General features: G+C 36.1%; 2 long non-coding RNA genes across 2 annotated transcripts in view; both read left to right on the top strand.

The window, feature by feature from the left end:
* LOC114033645 overlaps positions 1-17,937 on the top strand; it is a 155,361-nt gene that overhangs the window by 42,486 nt on the left and 94,938 nt on the right. The gene's annotated exons all lie outside the window — the stretch shown is intronic.
* Positions 2,580-16,286, top strand: LOC114033646. Its single transcript, XR_003568004.1, has 3 exons — positions 2,580-2,616; positions 11,068-11,198; positions 16,123-16,286. It is a non-coding gene; the product is annotated as an uncharacterized LOC114033646 (long non-coding RNA).

Genomic DNA, 17,937 nt, shown 5'->3' with positions numbered 1-17,937 from the left:
TGTTCTGCCCAGGAGAAACAGTATGGTGTAGGAGAAGAAACATTGATCTTAGAATCAGGAGATGGCCCTTCCACTCTAAGCTCCAAGTACCAACTATGTGACTATGGATAAGTTTATTCATGTCTCCTCCCAGTTCTTCAGTGATAGAATGGGTGTAACAATGCTGATACTCATGTATTTTGTAGGGTTGTTTGGAAGAAGGTAATCTGTGAGCCTTAAAGTACTATATAAATGTGAATTGTTGTTATTTTATTCACTTGACTCCACTCCACTATAGTCCCACATCTTCGTGGCATGGTGCCTCCCCTGGGTTCTTGAAGACAAGGTCGGTAGTGGACAAGCTCTGTCAAGTTTTCTTAAACTGTAAAGGCTTTGAGTATATATGACCAGTGACAGTCTATATGTCTGCTATCCACCAGCAAGCCTAGCTAAGCCCAGAGAAAAGCTTATCAACTGGTTGCCTATAAAGTGATAGTTTTTTTCCAGCCATGGCAACATTTTTTTTCTCCTTTTCACAAAAAAAAGGTTATCTTAGTGCTTTTTGAGTTTGACACTACAGATGTTTTCCAATTATCTCTCACAACAATTTTTGAAGATTGTCTACAAAACTAGAGGAAGAAGATGGTGCATACTACTGGTGGAGAAAGCACACAGCTACGTAATTATGGATCCTTAAAATCTTCCCAGGATCATAGATTCAGAGCTGGAAGGGATCTTAGATGTTGTCTATTTCCAATTTGATTTTATACATGAGGACATTGAGGTCTAGAGAGGTTAAATGTTTGTCTCCAGTTCACACAGATAGTAAAATGGAAAATGTGGGATTTGAACTTGGGTACTTGGTTTTCAAAACTAGCACTCCTACTATAACCATATCTTCTTTTTTTGGCCTTTTGGTGAGGAAATCAGGGTTAAGTGACTTGCCTAGGGTCACACAGCTAGTAAGTGTTATGTGTCTGAGGCCCAGATTTGAACTCAGGTTCTCCTGACTTCAGGGCCAGTGCTCTATCCACTGTGCCACCTAGCTGCCCCCACCTATAACCATATCTTGAAGAAGTATTGTGTACCCTGTTAGACCTTTTTGAGGGCATTATTTCATTTGAGGGTCATTTTTTTCTGTCTTTGTATCCCTAGCACCTGATATGGCATTGCATAATTTTAGGTGATTGTCTGTTGAATTGAATTGGCTTGAGTTAGTTTAGATTGGAAACCTGATGAGGTTACCCAAGAGGGCAATCAAATCTTTTCTGTGCTGGCTGTGAATTGCACTTTTGGAGGTGGGTTAAGGAGAGTATCTTGATGTCTTCAGAAACTCTAGCTATAGGGTTAATACCAGAAAGAATTGGCCCAGTCAACCTTGTAGACATCATCCCCTGATGATCAGAAGAGGTTCCTGGACTGACTTATTCAGAGCATGAATCTTCATTGAACATTTATACAATGGCTAGAAAGCAATGCACTGGTCATCTAGGGTCCAGATCACTGAATGAGTTCTCTGTGCAAAGGTGCTTATGCATGACTAGCAGACTCCTTTGGCTTCCCAAGTGGTTCCTTATTGGTCCAGAAGTGTTGTTTCAGCTTTTTTTTTTCAACGTTGCCTAATAGACTTCAGTGAAATAAGTAGCTTGTAAGTAGATAATAGATTATTTAACACACGCTGCACAACAACTACAATCAATGATAATAATAGCAGTAATAAATGACCTAATACTTATAAGACACTTTCTTCACAACAATCCTGTGAGCTATGTTTTGCAAATATTGTTACCTCCCTCCTTTATATGTGAGTTAATTCAGATTCACAGATTCTAAGTAATATGTCCAGAAGCACCCTGCTAGTAAGTGTCACAAAGCTAGGACTGAAGTCTAGGTCTTTTGACTTCTGTTTGACTACTTTTTTTTTGTCTTCCACCACCTTCCTTCCCCTGAAATAACACATTTCTCTGTATGTGTGTTCTTTTCTCAGAGTAGAATGGGAGCTTCTTGAGGAAGGGACTCTTTTTATTATTGTCTTTGTATCTTCAGTGCCTAGTAGTTCCTGAGTCATAGTAGGTGTTTAAAAAATGCCTGTTGGATTGGCTTAAATTAAATTCTACCTCCTATTTCCTAATTAGACCCCCTCAATGGAATCCTCACATGCTCTTTTCTTCTCCATGGCCTTCGCCTTCACTTTCTTTTCTCTAACTACCCACCACCCATTGCAGTCCATTCCTAGGTTTCTGCACATATTCTCCCAACCTGATTTACTCTAGCAAAACCACATATTTATAGCAGATTTTGAAATGTCATTTATATCTAATGCTGAGGATATATCAGCAGGCTCACTTTCTGGTTTTCACATGTGTGCATGTCTTGAATTTTTTTTTAGATCAACCACCAAAGATCATAAGACATACTGTCAGCACTTGTGACACTTGATTGCCGATGTCTATGAATCCTGGGGCTCAGAGAGAAAGGAGACATTTTGCTGTTCACAGCTTGGGACAGTTTTCTATCTTACTTTTCCAGGATTTTTTGGTCTCATGGGGTTGCATGCAGACATAGTAATAATGATAACTACCATTTCTCGAGTGGGTGAAAGTTTACAAAGCATTTTGTTCACAGGATCCCTGTGAGGTAAGTAGGTAATGCAAATCCCATTACTCTGATGTTTCAAATAAGGAACCTGGTATTTAGCAAAGTTAAAATGACTTGTCCATGGTCACATAGCCAGTTAGGGACAGGGCTGGGACTACAATCTCGACTTCTTGACTCATAGATGAAGATGACAATAAAAGAAGATGAACAAAACTAAAGTAATACTTTCATAAAAACCCAAATATTACCATGTGGTAGGAAGATGCTGGATTTGGAGTCAGAAAACCTAGATTCATATCCCGCCTCAGATACTTACAACCTGTTGGACCTTGGTCAAATCCTTGACCTTTGTGGTCCTTAGATTCTTCACGTATAAAATGAGGGAGGGGTTAAACTAGACTTCTAAGATTCTTTTTTAGTCCTGAGTCTATGATCCTATTGAGGGCTGAAATACATATTTTAACACATAGAACAATTGTAGTTTATTACAGAGAACTCCAAGGGAAAATCCAATTCTTCAATGGGATGGAAATTTTATTGGAGGCAACATTGCTTTTGACAAGGCAATGTTTATTAACTTGAGCTTGGAAATCTTCATTAGAGAGGATTCCTAGTGTAGGATTTTTAATAATTGGAACAAGGGGTTATAGGATCATAGATTCAGAGCTTGAAGGGCTGTTCAAAGTCATCTAGGTCAGTCCTCTTATTTTATGGCATATGTTCTGTGATGTCTATGATGTCATACTAAGTTAACTGTGTTTCTTTTTATCATAGGGTTATTAGACTAGTTGATCAAGGGAATGGTATGGCTATCATGTATCACTATTTCAGCAAGATAAAAAAACAAACAAACAAAATGAAACAAGCAATAACAACAAACATTTCTTGAAATCGCTGACCCAAAAGACAAGTTGGAAAAGATATCAAAGGGTAGATAGTACAGTTGTATCAAACCAAGTATCTGCTAATAAGCTACCACTGATGAATGGTCATCCAACCTGTGCTTGAAAACCTCAACAGAGAATATACCTATTACCTCCCCAGGCAGCCTATTCTACTTTGGGATGTCCCTAATTGAAAGGAAGATTTCATTTTTTTTTTCCCGTCAAACCTAAATATGCCTCTTAAGGCAAAATTAAACGTATTGCTCCTGGTTCTGACTTTGGGGAAACCACACGTAGTAAAAGTATGTTTCTTTTTCAATATGACAGCCCTTCAAATATTGACTGCTACCATGTGCCAGCAAAATTCCTTCAACCAGTCCTTGAATAACATATCCTTTCAGTCCAACCTGTCTATGTCATTAACATGGGGTGTCTAAAATTGAACACAGCACTCCTGATGGGGTCTGACCAGTCGAGTTAAAGGAAACTCGTATCTACCCTGTTGTGAACCTGATGACTCTTGATGCAATCTAGGAGAGCATCAGCTTTTTGGGGCTACCATATCACATTGGTTATTCAGAGTGATTACTTATAGTATTACATTGATTACTTGTAGCCATCTACAGAAACACTTAGATCTTTTTTCACAGAAACAGTTGTCTAGCCACACCTTCTCCATCCTGTACCTGTGAAACTCTTCAAAAACACATCTGGAACTTTATATTTATTCCTCTTAAATTTCATCTTTCTAAATTTGGCTCATTGTTCTAACCTAATTCTGTGATATACCATTTATACTATCCAGGGGTGTGGTTAAATATTTAAAAACCATCTCTTAGGGAAAAAGTAATGACATGCTTTTATGTTTAATCTGTATTATGGCCATGAGCTGAGTGACTTTTACACCTTAAAATAAAGTTTTATTGTATTTAAAAAATATTTTATTGTATTTAAAAAAATTATTGTATTTAAAAAAAACATAAAAACCATTCTGAGCTTGCCTGCCCTGTACAAAAATAGGTAGCAGGACATATTTATCTCTCAGGTAGTAGTTTGCAGACCCCCTAGTCTAGACAATCAACAAAACAATAAATCAAGCTGAGATTTGTAACTTTGGAAGGTTTCTGATTTCCAAGGTTTAGATGCTCACATTGAACATTTAAGGATGGGCTCTGGGTAGTCAGTTGGAAATAGTTCCAACATACTCTTGTATTATCCCTCCCTGCTTTATGTTGTCTGAAAACTTTACAAGCATTTCTTCAATTTGTTGTTGATGTCCAACTCTTCATAACCCCATTTGGGATTTTCTTGGCAAAGATACTGGAGTGACTTGCTGTTCCTTCTCCAGCTTATTTTACAGATAAGGAAACTGAGGTAAACAGGGTTAAGTGACTTGCCCAGGGTTGCACAGCTAGTTAATATTTGAGGCCACATTTGAACCAAGGAAGATAACTCTTCCTTATTCCAGGCCTGGCACTCTATCCACTGTACCACCTATCTTCAATAATTTTATCCAAATCACTCTTAAAAATGTTGAATAGCACAGATTCCAAGGGCACTCCAACAGAGTCCTCCCTCCAAGTTGAGACTGACTCAATGATTTCCTTGGAGATTAAATAGAGAAACAAAAACTAAATGATAGTTGAACTGGTAGCAGGCTAAAGGATACTATTCAAAGTGTTGTTAAATGTATCAATGTCTACTTGTAGAGAGGTCTTTGTGGTGTGCTCCAGGGCTCAGAACTTGGCCTTCTTCTGTTTAACATTTTCATTATTTACTTGGATAGAGATCAGATTTATGGATGGCACAGAACTATGAAGAATAGCTAATGCTTTGGAGGAATGGCTCAAGGTTTAAAAAGATCTCTACATTAGAATGGTGGGCCAAATCTAATAAGATGAAATGTATTAGGCACAAATGTAAAATCTTATATTTAAGTTTTTCTTTAACTACTTCCATGAATATAGGATAGAGGACACATGCTTGACAGAAGACTATTTGGAACAGACTAGGAGTCAATATTGTGATGTGGCTGCTCAAAAAAACCTAAAAAACTTATGTCACCTTATGCTATGTGAATAAATCTATGGTGTCTGCATCAAAAGATGATAGTTCCATTACTCTCTGCTTTGGTTAAACTGACAATCAATTGATTGGCAAACACTGACTATATGCTTTCTATATACAAGGTATTATGCCAAAAAGTAGTGAAATGAAAAGAAAAATACAAACCCTCAAGGAGCTTATATTATAAATGGAAAGATAAGTCTATCTATCTATCTATCTATCTATCTGTCTGTCTGCTTGTCTGTCTGCCTTTCTATCTTTCTATTTATTTAAATTCTATTGACTGAAACATCTGTATTAAATTCTTACTGTCTATTACTATTATTAAATCCTTAAAATACAAGCACTGTAAACAGACATTTTGGGGGAGAATACTCTGGTAGTTTGGGGGACCATGAGGAGATTCATATAGAAGGCTGTTCTGGAGCTGAATATGGAAGGAAACCAGGGTTTCTGAGAGCCAGAAGTGAGAAGGGAGCATCTTCCAGGCACTCTTTTTCTTTTTTACTAAAGGAGATGTGGTGACACAAAGCAGATAGGCACTGAAGCTGCCTAACTCCAGTGCAACAGGCTACCTCAGGGCATGGAGGAGAGTGCACTGGGCTTTTCATTCCCCATAAAGGGTTAGCAGCCAAAGCAGGCAGTGACTTGTGAGCACATTTGAACTGCTAGCTCCAATTACTGATGCTGGGAGAAGGGACAGGGTGTGGAGGATGACTGCCAGTTCTATGACTTCATAAAGGCACAGACATTCAATTCTGGAAATTACTTTAGAGATCATTTAGTCCACCCAGCTCATTTGACAGAGAAAGAAAATTAGACTAGGAGAAAGGAAATGAGTTGTCCAGGGTAACAAAATAAATATGTATCATAGATGGGGTTTGAATCCAGGCCTTCTGAAAAATCCAATATTAGTTCCAGAACCCAGTGGATAAGGAGGGGAGTGGGTGGGAGTAGGAAAGAGGAAAGGAGAGGAGAGGAAGACAGGGGAGAGGAGGATCAATGAGGAAGGGAAAGGGAGAAGGTGGAAGAGGAGAGGGAAAGAAGGGAAAGAGAGAGTGGATGGAGGGAAGGGGAGGGGCTAGGAAAAGAGAGGAGACAGAGGCCTGAGAGTAATCGTCTGGAACAAAGCTTCTGAGGTCTTTAAAGAATGTAACCCCACAGGTTTCCATTTCTGCCTGAAGGTGAGCCCAGATCTGGGGAGCCACAATAAGCCCAGTTAAAGTTAACATAAATCACAAGTCTACAGTGATTTACACACTTGGTTTAAGGGCTTCCCTCCCCCTTTTACATTTCCTCAGTCACATACGGTTTTTTTTCCCCCTTTTCTCTTCTGTTCTTTTTTCTTCATCTTTTATTTTTCCCTCCCTGAGGTAGGAGACTCAGGGAAAGTGTGGGAACCTTAAAGTTCATGGTTAGTCTTAGGTTTATGGAGAAACAAACTTGTCAGTGGAGAGCAAATGCTCTGACTTGTTTCTGTTGTCTTTTATCTGATGAGTTCATGAGAATAATACCGGGCAGTGGAAGGAGGCCACAGCCCCTTCTAAATGGAAACCCATTAGTGGACTGTTAAATGACACAAAGATCCATGGAACATGGAGTCCTAAGCTTAAAAGGGAGGGGATTGGGGAGGCGTGGGGGGTAAGGAATGAATCTCTTGCCAAGATATTTTAAATTGGACTCCATGATAAACGGAGATTTGATATTCCTGGATAATTACCAATGAGCACACTTTCCCTTTAATTATCTTGTGGTCACCATTTCAAAGGTGATTAAAGCTATTCTTCAGTAGATGTGGTTATAGATTTAATGCAAACCTGGTCTTTCTTGTGGTTTTTATCACAGCAATTAAATCTGGCTCTTTCACAGACTTTGTGTGGCATGAGGGATTTTACCAAGCAAAATGATTTTTCCCTTCAGGCAATGTTAAATTTAGGAAAAATATAATTAATTATATCAGACAGGTATCCATTATATATCTTGAATACATTCTTAGAGTCAAAGAAGCCTGTTTCTACCCAAAACAGAGACTGTCATCCTTGCCAGTTTGGGTCTTAGGTTGCTGCCTCCAACAACTCAGACTTGTTGTCACATGAATCTCCAATTCTTTTATTTCTATTTAACACAAATCACCTTCCTTTGGAGATGAGGTGATTTTTGACCAGCTCATTTTATGTTTTTAAACAGATTTCTGACAGCTTCCTTCTGGAAAATGGGATTTAGTGGAAAGTAAAGGGGCCTGAGAGTCAAGGAACCTGTGTTCTATTCCCAGCTCTTCTACTGATTAGTTGTGTGACCTCACTTAATATTCTAGGTGTGATCTCACTTAATATCTCAGTTTCCTGCATCCCTCTTCTGTAAATGAGGATGAGATAGATCAGTGTTTATCAAACTGTGCTGCAAGGAGCCATAAAACTCTTTAATTAAAAAGAAATGAACCCTATATTATTTGTTAATAGGCATTAAACTAATATTTTTAGTGGCTTTTATTACAAGGATTCTGTCAAAGTTTTGTTTAAATTGAAGGACTCTGCTACTGTGGAAAAGTTGGAGAACCACTGGGCTAGGTGGTCACTATGGTCCCTTCCAGCCTTGATGTTGCATAGTTCTATGATTCTAAGGCTCCCATTTTGATCTTAATATACTGATTCTAATGTCTCTTGCAGTTCTGACATTTCATAATTTTACTAATATTATATAATTCTCTTTAAAGTAGAACTACAAAACTATAATAGCAATAATATCAGTTTTTGGTTTAAAGGTTTGAGTTACATTCTTTCCTCATGTCTTAGGAATAAACTCCAACTTGCACAATACTATCTAAAGTGATTAGCAACTAGGTGGTACAGTGGATAGAGAACTAGGCCTGGAGTCAAAAAGACCTGAGTTCAAATGTCAAACATTAGCTGTGTGACCCTGAGCAAGTCATTTAACCCTATTTGCCTCAGTTTTCTCATTAATAAAGTGGCAAGGAGAAGGAAGGAAGAGAAGGAAGTGGCAAATCGCTCCAGTATGTTTGCCAAGAAAATCCCAAATGGGGCCACAAAGAGTCAAACATGACAGTTTGTACACATCTAAAGTGAATAGAGAACTGAGTTTTGGAGTCAAGCCTGAGTTCAACTCCTGCCTATTGACAAACACTGGCTATGTTAGTCAGTCAATAAATATTTATTAAGTGCCTACTATGTACCAGATGCCGTGCTAAGCTCTGGGGATAAAAAGAAAGGCAACAGACTGTTCCTCCTCTCAAGGAGCTCAGTCTGATAGAGGAGAGAACTTGCACACAACTGTGTACAAACAAACTACGTACAGGATATATGGGAGATGATCAAAAGAGACGGTACTAGAATTAAGGAAGGTCAGGAAAGGATTCTTTTAGAATGTAGGATTCTAGGTGGGACTTGAAGGAAGCCAGAGAAACCAGTAGGTAGAGATGAGAACATTCTAGGCATGGGGGTAAGTCAGTAAAAATGCCTGGAGGTGAGAGAGATTGTCTCATGAGGGGAATAGCAAGGTCAGTGTTAATGGCCCACAATGTGTGTGTGTGTATGTGTGGGGGGGATGGGATGGAGGTGCAAATGGTAAGAAAGGGTATGGAGTATAATAAGATTGGAAAACTAGGGGAAGGCCACAGTATCCTGGGAAACTTTCTAAGACTATAAGCTGTAGAGTGGTTTCCTATCTGCATCAATAGGAGGCATTTCCTCCTTAGGAGTTCCCTATACCAGTAAAATTGCAGGTATGGACCAAAATTTAAAAAAAAATCCAATAGTTTTATTACCAACTAAAGGACTGCCCCTTCCCCCTTCCCCCTCCACTCACCTTCCAAGCCTACGAATTTGGGTCACGAAGAATCAAGTTTGTAAAGAATACTAAAATAAGCCAGAGAATACTTAGGACTTTCATTTTTTTAATGTCCTTTCCTTCATTAACAGCAACTAGAAGAGGTTGCCCAAGCGAGTTTCAGGCAAAGGGACTTTGTCCAATCTGGACCAAGTCCGTAAATATCTCTGCGTATCTCACTTCCTTTCCCTGTGAAACTGGGATAAGTTTACTTGCCAGCTGTCTCCCAGGTGGTGTTGTGAGGATTAATGAGATGATATTTTTAAGTGCTCAGAGATCCTCTGATGAAAGAGCCTATAAAAGTACAAAGTGTCATTATCATTATAATTAATGGCATTTTTGAGAGTTTTCAAAGTGTACATAGGGTTAGAAAAAGGCAGGGAAGAGCGCTGCCTGAGGAGTTTTCTGTCCTTTGGGGAAAACAAATGGGAAAAGGAATAGGGAAGAGCACCAGGGAGATATGATCCTCCTTCAACAGCAGGAAGCTCTGAATTGTGAAATTCAGGATAAGGAAGTCATAGAATCTCGCCCTGGAAATGATAGAATTTTAGAGTTGGTTAGGTGGATCTTAGAAACCTACTAATGTAATCTTTTAAAATCAGAAAATCCCTCTGCTTTGTACCTAATATTGCTTAAATACCTACAGTGGCAGGAAACTCACTACCTTCCTAGGTAGCTAGCCATTGTTAGACAGCTCTGACTTTTAGAAGGTTTTCCCTCTATTGGGAAGAAACATTCCTCTGTCATTTAGGATTTTAGAATTAGAAAGGATATAAACTCCTAAGTATAAACCCCTTATTTTATAGATGAGAAAACAGAGGTCCCAAGTGGTAAAGTGACAAAATTCCAGAGAAGGGATTAGGTCACATCCTCTGTGACCCATCTGGGACTCTTTTCCTTCTACCCATTCATCTTATGTCTTTTCTTTGGAACAATACCACATTCATCTTATTTTTCCCCATATGACAGCCATATATATTTATATATATATATATGTATATATATGTACATATATGTATGCATGCATATATGTGTATGTATATATACAAACATAATACATTTATTATGTATGTATATGTATATGTGTGTACACACACACACATATATATATTTATATATTTGTGTTAAATTGTTTCAGTTGTATCTGACTCTTTGTGACCCCATTTGGGGTTTTCTTGGCAAAGATAATGGATTGGTTTGCCATTTCCCTTTCCAGCTCATTTTACAGATGAGGAAAGTGAGGCAAACAGAGTTAAGTGACTTGCCCATGGTCACACAGCTAGTTAATGTCAGAGGCCAGATTTGAACTCAGGTATTTCTGACTCCAGGCTAAGTGCCTTATCTACTGTAACACCTACCTGCCTGCTATTTAGAAGAGATATAAATCTTTGAGGGCATTTTACATATGTGGAAATTGAGGTTTCGAGATCTCAGGTGACTTAGCATCACTCACATATTGTATGCAATTTAAAGAAAAACAGAAAAACACTGTCCACTAGCCAGATCTCTTTATGAGCCAACATAACAGAACACATATGATAAAACAGCAGCATAATCCTGAGATTTCTTGTTAATTATAAAAGAATGATGACGTTATAACCACTATCTTCTTAGTAAAAAGTATTGTGACATATGCTGTGACTTTAAGTTTGGCTTTGTAAGACAAGTTTACTTGAAGCTGTTCATTTCCATTCAGGTAATTGGACCCTAGATGCACACTGGAGCCTGAGTTATGGCATCATGGACCAAACAATCAAACCTGGGCCAAACAATCAAACCTGGGCCTTCCACTGGTTAGGACAGTGGATAGAGACAGCTTAGCACAAGGTATTGACCATGTAGAAATTTTCTTGAAAAACGTGAGAAAACAATAGAACATTATATTGAAATTTCCTACAAGAATCACTGATCACTCTATTATAAAATGCATTTTAAAATATGGAATAATATTTAAAGTGATACTGCACACATAAACATATTTCTCATGAGCCATTAGTTATTCTCTTTGTTTTTTGTTTGTTTTTTTTTTCAGGTTAAATGAGGTTTAACTCAACATCAATTTCCTAAGTTAGAGAAAGAATATGCCTAGAGTTCATCCATGTCCCTGGTACATTTCAGAACCATATTTTCAAAACACTTAATTCTCAAATGGATCTATGATCTCATTGATTTAGGAGTGCTCTTCTATGATACAACCCATTCATGCCTTCCCATTCACTATGATTTTTGTCTATATAATCTTCTATTAGTCCTCCACTGGGGGCCCACCCAACCTATTGGAGATGTTGCCTATAGAATTCCAGAATTTGAAAACTAAGACCTCAGTAGTGATCTAGTCCAACCTATACACAAAAGAACTTGAAGATCTTTTTGAAGAGGAACTATAGCACCTCTTGAGGTAGCCTCTTCTACTCCTGGACAGCTGTAATAATTAGGGAATTTTTGTTTTCTTCTGATATTGTGAGGTTACTAGTGAAGTACTCTGGCTGTCCAACTCTCATCCATTCTTGTCACATGGCCAGTCCATATTCACTTCCTATCACACATTTCCTGGATGACATCTTTTATTCCCATTTTTTAAAGTTCCTTGTTGGCTATGTGTTGCAGCCTACACTCACCATATAGCACTCCATTGTCCTCTGTGTGATATTCATTTTTAAGTTATTTGGAGATTATTGTATTTCATGATTTGCTGCAATACCAGTAGAATGTTGATGTTAAAATATGAATATTTATTTCCATGGGAAACAGGGTCATTAAAGGAATTTTCAAAGACAATCCAACCTACTGTCATCTTGTTTAACTCTGGGCTTCATTCACTGTTTGTCTGTACTATTCATCTCAGATGTATACTGATGTAAGCTGTTATAAGTTGACTATTCAAATTCATGTCATACTCAGAGAAATAAAGTTTTGATCCACTTGGTCTTTCCTGTGTGGATGGTCATATCAAACTATTTTGAATGGTTACAAATATCTTCTATGAAGCTCTACAACGAAGCTAGCAAAATGTCATTCATGAATCAGAGTATCTAGACAATTTTTACATCCACAGAGAATCAATTTCCAATTTATTCTATGCACTATATCTCCTCCACCACAGTGGTGAATATCTTTGGCACATATCTATCTCTTTGCTTAATGCCTTCCCTGATTATTATTATTATTTTTTTATCACGGGATATTTTGACATGATGATTTCTGTTGTATCTTTTAAGGAATCCTGAATATTTTTTACATATAGGCAGTAGATGCCTTATTGGAAAAGATCCTTTAGGATAGAGTTTTACTCTACTTAATCAAATAGGCTTTCATTAATCAACAAAAACAAAACAAAATAGGGGAAGCTAGGTGGTGCAGTGGATAGAGCACCAGCCCTGGATTCAGGAGGACCTGAGTTCAAATCCGGCCTCAGACACATAACACTTACTAGCTGTGTGACCCTGGGCAAGTCACTTAACCCCATTGCCTAGCTAAATAAAATAAAATAAAAACAAAATTGAATTTGTATTCTCTGTGTTATCAGTCAATGTTGAAATGGTAAAGATGTGGATCATTCTTGACTACTGTTTGTTAAAGCTTGCTTTTTTTTTCCTATTAATGACCTCAATTCATGTATTGCATGAAAGGCCATTTCTAGCTCCCCTATAAGTATACCCTTTTGATAATTCTGCTACCTTTTATAGTGAAATGCATTTATTACAGTAATCTTTGTAGATATTTTCCATTTTTCTCCTATTTGTTTTTCTGCTTCCATTTTTGTCTGTAAATGCCCTTGGAATAATTTTGCTTAGATATCTTGCTAAGCTTTATTTACACTGATTTTACCCTTTTCTTCTTTTTTTTCTGCTTTATGAGACAAAAACAGGACTATTCCTGTCCTTTTAAAACTCAATTCAAATAAAGTCAGTTTAGTATATAAATCTTTGTTTTATTTTTTCATTCCTTGTCATAAACCTTGTATGGGAAACAGTGGGCCAAAGGGACTGGGGACTTCAAGGATAATAGCTTAGGACCAATGTCTATTCTACTGGATTTGCTCTAGAGGCTGAGACCTGAATCTCCAGAACTCTGTGAAGCAGAAAACTCGAGGAAATGGTGATATCAGTGTAAACAAAGTTGTATAGTAATTGTATGCTTATATCTTTTCATATTTTTGCTAAGTGGACTCCTAGGTATTTTATACTTCTACAGTTATTTTGAATGGATTTTTTTTCTATCATTTTTTACAAGATTTTGCTAGCAATGTATAGATAGACTGATAATTTCTGTGGGTTTATTTTGTATCCTGATATTTTACTTAAGTTATTAATTACTCCTGTTAACTTATAGTAGGCTTGCTAGGATTTTTTAAGTAAACTTAAAAAACTTGAACTTTCGTACTTTCTGAAAATAGTAATAATTTTGTTTTTTTCTTCACCTACATTTGTTCCTTCATTTTTTTCCTGTTTTCTTCCTATAATTAGCATTTCTAAAATGATATAAAATAATAGTGGTAACAATGAACATCCTTGCTTTACTCCAATCTTATTTTAGTATAGTGAGTCCTTACTCCTGTATTTGTAGTCCTCAGGTTTATTAAATATACTTCTATTTTTGTTTGCTTCTGATTCTTGTGTATCCAATTTGTTTTCCTTAGCAATTTATCTATTATTTAGGTATGACCAAATATTGTTTATTATTAATATAAAGATCTTACATAGCTAAGCCCCCCTTCTTTCTCATTTTTTCCCTAATTTCTTTTGAGTTTCTTGACTTTTTATTCCTCAAGATGATTTTTGTAATTTTCCCCCTTAGTTTTATAGTGTTACTTTAGGAATTTGATTGCAATGGTATGGAATTATTTTTAATTATTTGTTTATTTTTTATTCTAAATTCTCTTCCTCACTTCACTTTTTCACTAACTCATTGAGAAGGCAAGAAATATGATATCAATTACACATTTGAAGTCATATAAAACTCATTTCTGAATTAGCCATGTTATGCGGTGAGGGAGGTGGAAAGAAATAAAAACAAAGTAAAAAAAATGCTTCAATCTGCCATCTGAGTCTAGCAGTTCTCTCTTTGGAGGTGAATAGCATTTTTCATCACGAGTCTTTTGGAGTTGTGGTGGATCACTGTACTGATCAGTTACAAATTCTTTCACAGTTGACTATCTTTACATATTGCTGTTACTATGTACATTGTTCTCCTTGTTCTGCTCACTTAACTTTGCATCAGTTCACATAAGTCTTTCCAAGTTTTTCTCTGAAACCATTTACTTCATCATTTCTTTTTAGTACAATAGTATTCCATCACATTCGTATGTTATAACTTGTTCAGTCATTCCTCCATTGATGTGCGTTCCCTTAGTTTCCAATTCTTTGCTACCACAAGAAGAGTTACTGTAAATATTTTTGTACATGTGAATTCTTTTCCTTTAATGTCTTTGGGATATAAACCAAGTAGTGGTATTGTTAGGTCAAAGGGTATGTACAATTTTATAGTCCTTTGAACATAGTTCCAAATTTATAGTATGGGGTTTATAAATTATTTTAGTTAGTATTGTTATTCTTATTATGCTGGCATTATCCAATAATTAACATTTAATATCTTTCTAATAATTTTTCTGTTTTTATTTCTGTGAAAAGTGTGTTGTAGCTATATTCATAAAATTCTTGTATGTGTCTCGGCAGCTTGACTCTAAGACATTTATAAAATCTGTATATATTTTAAATGGGATTTCTTTCTTTTTTTAAAAATCTGGTCTTTTGTGGTTTCCTTGGTAATAAAGAGAAAGGAAAATAATTTTTGTGGGTTTATATCTTCTTACTTTCCAGAAATTCTTAGCTGTTTGAATTAATTTTAGCTGAATTCTAAGGTTCTCTAAGTAAACCATCATATGATTTGCACATAAAAATGATAATTATTTTGTTTCTTCTATGTTTGTGCTTATCCTTTAATTTCTTTATATTCTCATTTTGTATTAGCCAGGCTTTCTAGAATTCGATCAAATAATAGTAGTGACAATGGATAACTGTATTTTACCCCTGATTGCCTTAGAAGAGTCTCTAGCATTTTTCTATTACAGATAATTTTAAAACTTGCTTTTAAATAGACTTTTTAGTATATTAAAGATAAAATTAATATTATTAATGTATAAGTTAAATGACCTGATCCTACTCCTCCTTCACTCCTTTTTATCTATTGGTTCTTACATTTTTTTAAACTTTTCTTTTAATTCAACTTTTATGGTATACACTATGAAGCTGAAGTTTATTTTCCTTATAACTATTCCCTTCTTAACTTTACTTTTCCTTTTAAGTCCCATTCTCCTTTCTTTGTCCCCATCATTCTTTTCAATTTTATGTTTTTTTTACACTGATCTCTCTCTCTCTCTCTCTCTCTCTCTCTCTCTCTTTCTCTGTGTATGCATATGTGTGTGTGTGCACACACACTTTGCTTATTTTGGATGAGTGAAGTTTGTGAACTGCTCCCCTACCTCCTCAATGTTTGTAAACTATTTTTTGAAAACCTCATTTTTGAGAAAAAGTAAATTCCTCCTTTTTTGCTCATTTTCTCTAATATATTTCTTTTTTTGCTGCCTTATTTCCTCTCTTAAAACAAAAAAGAACAAAACAGACCCCAGTTTCAAGGGATTCTATGGCTTGGGTTATATTTTCTCATTCTATTTTAAGCTATTTGTTCTCCCAATATTTTTTCCTCCAGACTTTTGAGTCCATTAAATATTTTTTCCTTTCTCTTGCCTTAGTACTGAATGGAGCGACTGGGACCAGGCCCTGTCCTTTGCAACAATTCCTGACTTCTTTAAAATTGTATTTTATGTTACATTTTTTCTGAACATAACAAATACCAAATAAAGTGAACATTTCAGTATGTGTTACAGAACAGAAAGATGGGATTATGTATGAAACTGTGAACCTCTATAATGTAAATCTTGCTTTTCTTTTTAAACATGTAATAAATTTGAAATGTATCTTTCAAAATTATTTGGCTTATTTGTGATTCTTTCTTGCCTCATTTCAGTTCTTTCTTTTCTTTTTGAACACCATCCCTATTCTCCCTCCCACCCTATTCACACCAACAGAAAAGTAAAACCCTTTAACATATGGATAAGCAAAATAAATTCTCACTTTCCTCATATAAAAAGGCATGTTTCATTCAGCATCTTGAGTTAATCACCTCTCTATCAAATTGGATAGTATGCTTTGGCATTGGTATTCAAATTTCTTAAGACTTTCCAAGTTATTTTTTTTCCTTTTACATTATTGTTGCTATTGTATGAGTTGATATCTTGGTTCTCTTTACTTGTTTCTGAATCAGTTCACAAATTTCTTTCCAAATTTCTCTAAAATTTCTCTTTTCATCATTTCTTATCTTATGAAATATTCCACTACATTCATATACGACCTGCTCAGTTATTTCCCAACTGATGAGCATCACCTTAGTTTCCTGTTCTTTGCTACCACAAAAAGAGCTGCTATAAATATTTTTGTACATATGATTCTCATTCTTCATGTCTTTGTTGTATAGACCTAATAGTGGTGTCACTGTGTCAAAAGTTTAGTTTAGTGAAGTTTTGTGACTTTTTGGTTATAGTTTGAAATTGCTTTCACAGTGGTCGAAACAATGCACAGCTCCACCAATATCGCATTAGTGTACCTGTTTTCCTATAGCCTCTCCAATATTTGGCACTTTACTTTTCTTCTCATTTTTGAAAATTACACAGATAGAAATTAAAAACTCAGAATTCCTTAAATTTGTATTTCTCTAATACTTAGTGATTGGGATAATATCTCTCTATCTAGATATTGATATAGATACACACATACATATACATATCTATATCTGTTGTTAATTTGGACTTCTTTCTTTGAGGACTGTCTATGCATATTCTTTAACCATTTGTCAATTGGGTAATAGTTCTTATTCTTATGAATTTCAGTTAGTTCCTTATATATCTTGGGATAAAACATTTATCAGAGAAACATTTGCAAAGGTTTTCCCAGTCAATTTTCTCCTTTTAAAAATTTAACTGCATTTTGTTTTTTTGGGTAAACATTTTTGATTTTATGTAATCCAAATTGTTATGCTAATGAGTAAGGGGGCATGAGAACTCAAGGGTACTGAATCCCAGCCTCAGTGCTTTCTTCACATTGAGCATTAAATTTCAATGAAAATGGGGGAGGGGGAAGTGCCTGACTTATAAGCCTGGAAACCCCAATTTACAATTTTCTACCTAGAGGAAAACTCTTTCCCACAGCATCTTACCTCATAACTCAGAACCCTGCATCATTTAGAGCTGAGAGTGACCTTAGATAACATCTCCTCTAAATCCCTCATTTTATGGAGGAGTAAGTTGGGGCCAAGACACATGGAGTGATTTACCTCAGGTCAGAGAAGAAGTCAGTAGCAGAGATAGGACTAACACCTAGGTCCAGTTCAGTGCTCTGTGGAGCTTAACTCAACATAGCCCAGCTACCTAGCACAGATCCAAAAGTAGACTGTAGCTATTTTTGTTTACAAACCTTGCTATTAGTTTATATATGAAATAACAAAATATGAA

Source organism: Vombatus ursinus, unplaced genomic scaffold (genome assembly GCF_900497805.2).
Source record: "Vombatus ursinus unplaced genomic scaffold, bare-nosed wombat genome assembly UNPS02007284.1, whole genome shotgun sequence".
Classification (NCBI taxonomy): domain Eukaryota; kingdom Metazoa; phylum Chordata; class Mammalia; order Diprotodontia; family Vombatidae; genus Vombatus; species Vombatus ursinus.
This window is presented reverse-complemented; position numbering and strand designations above follow the sequence as displayed.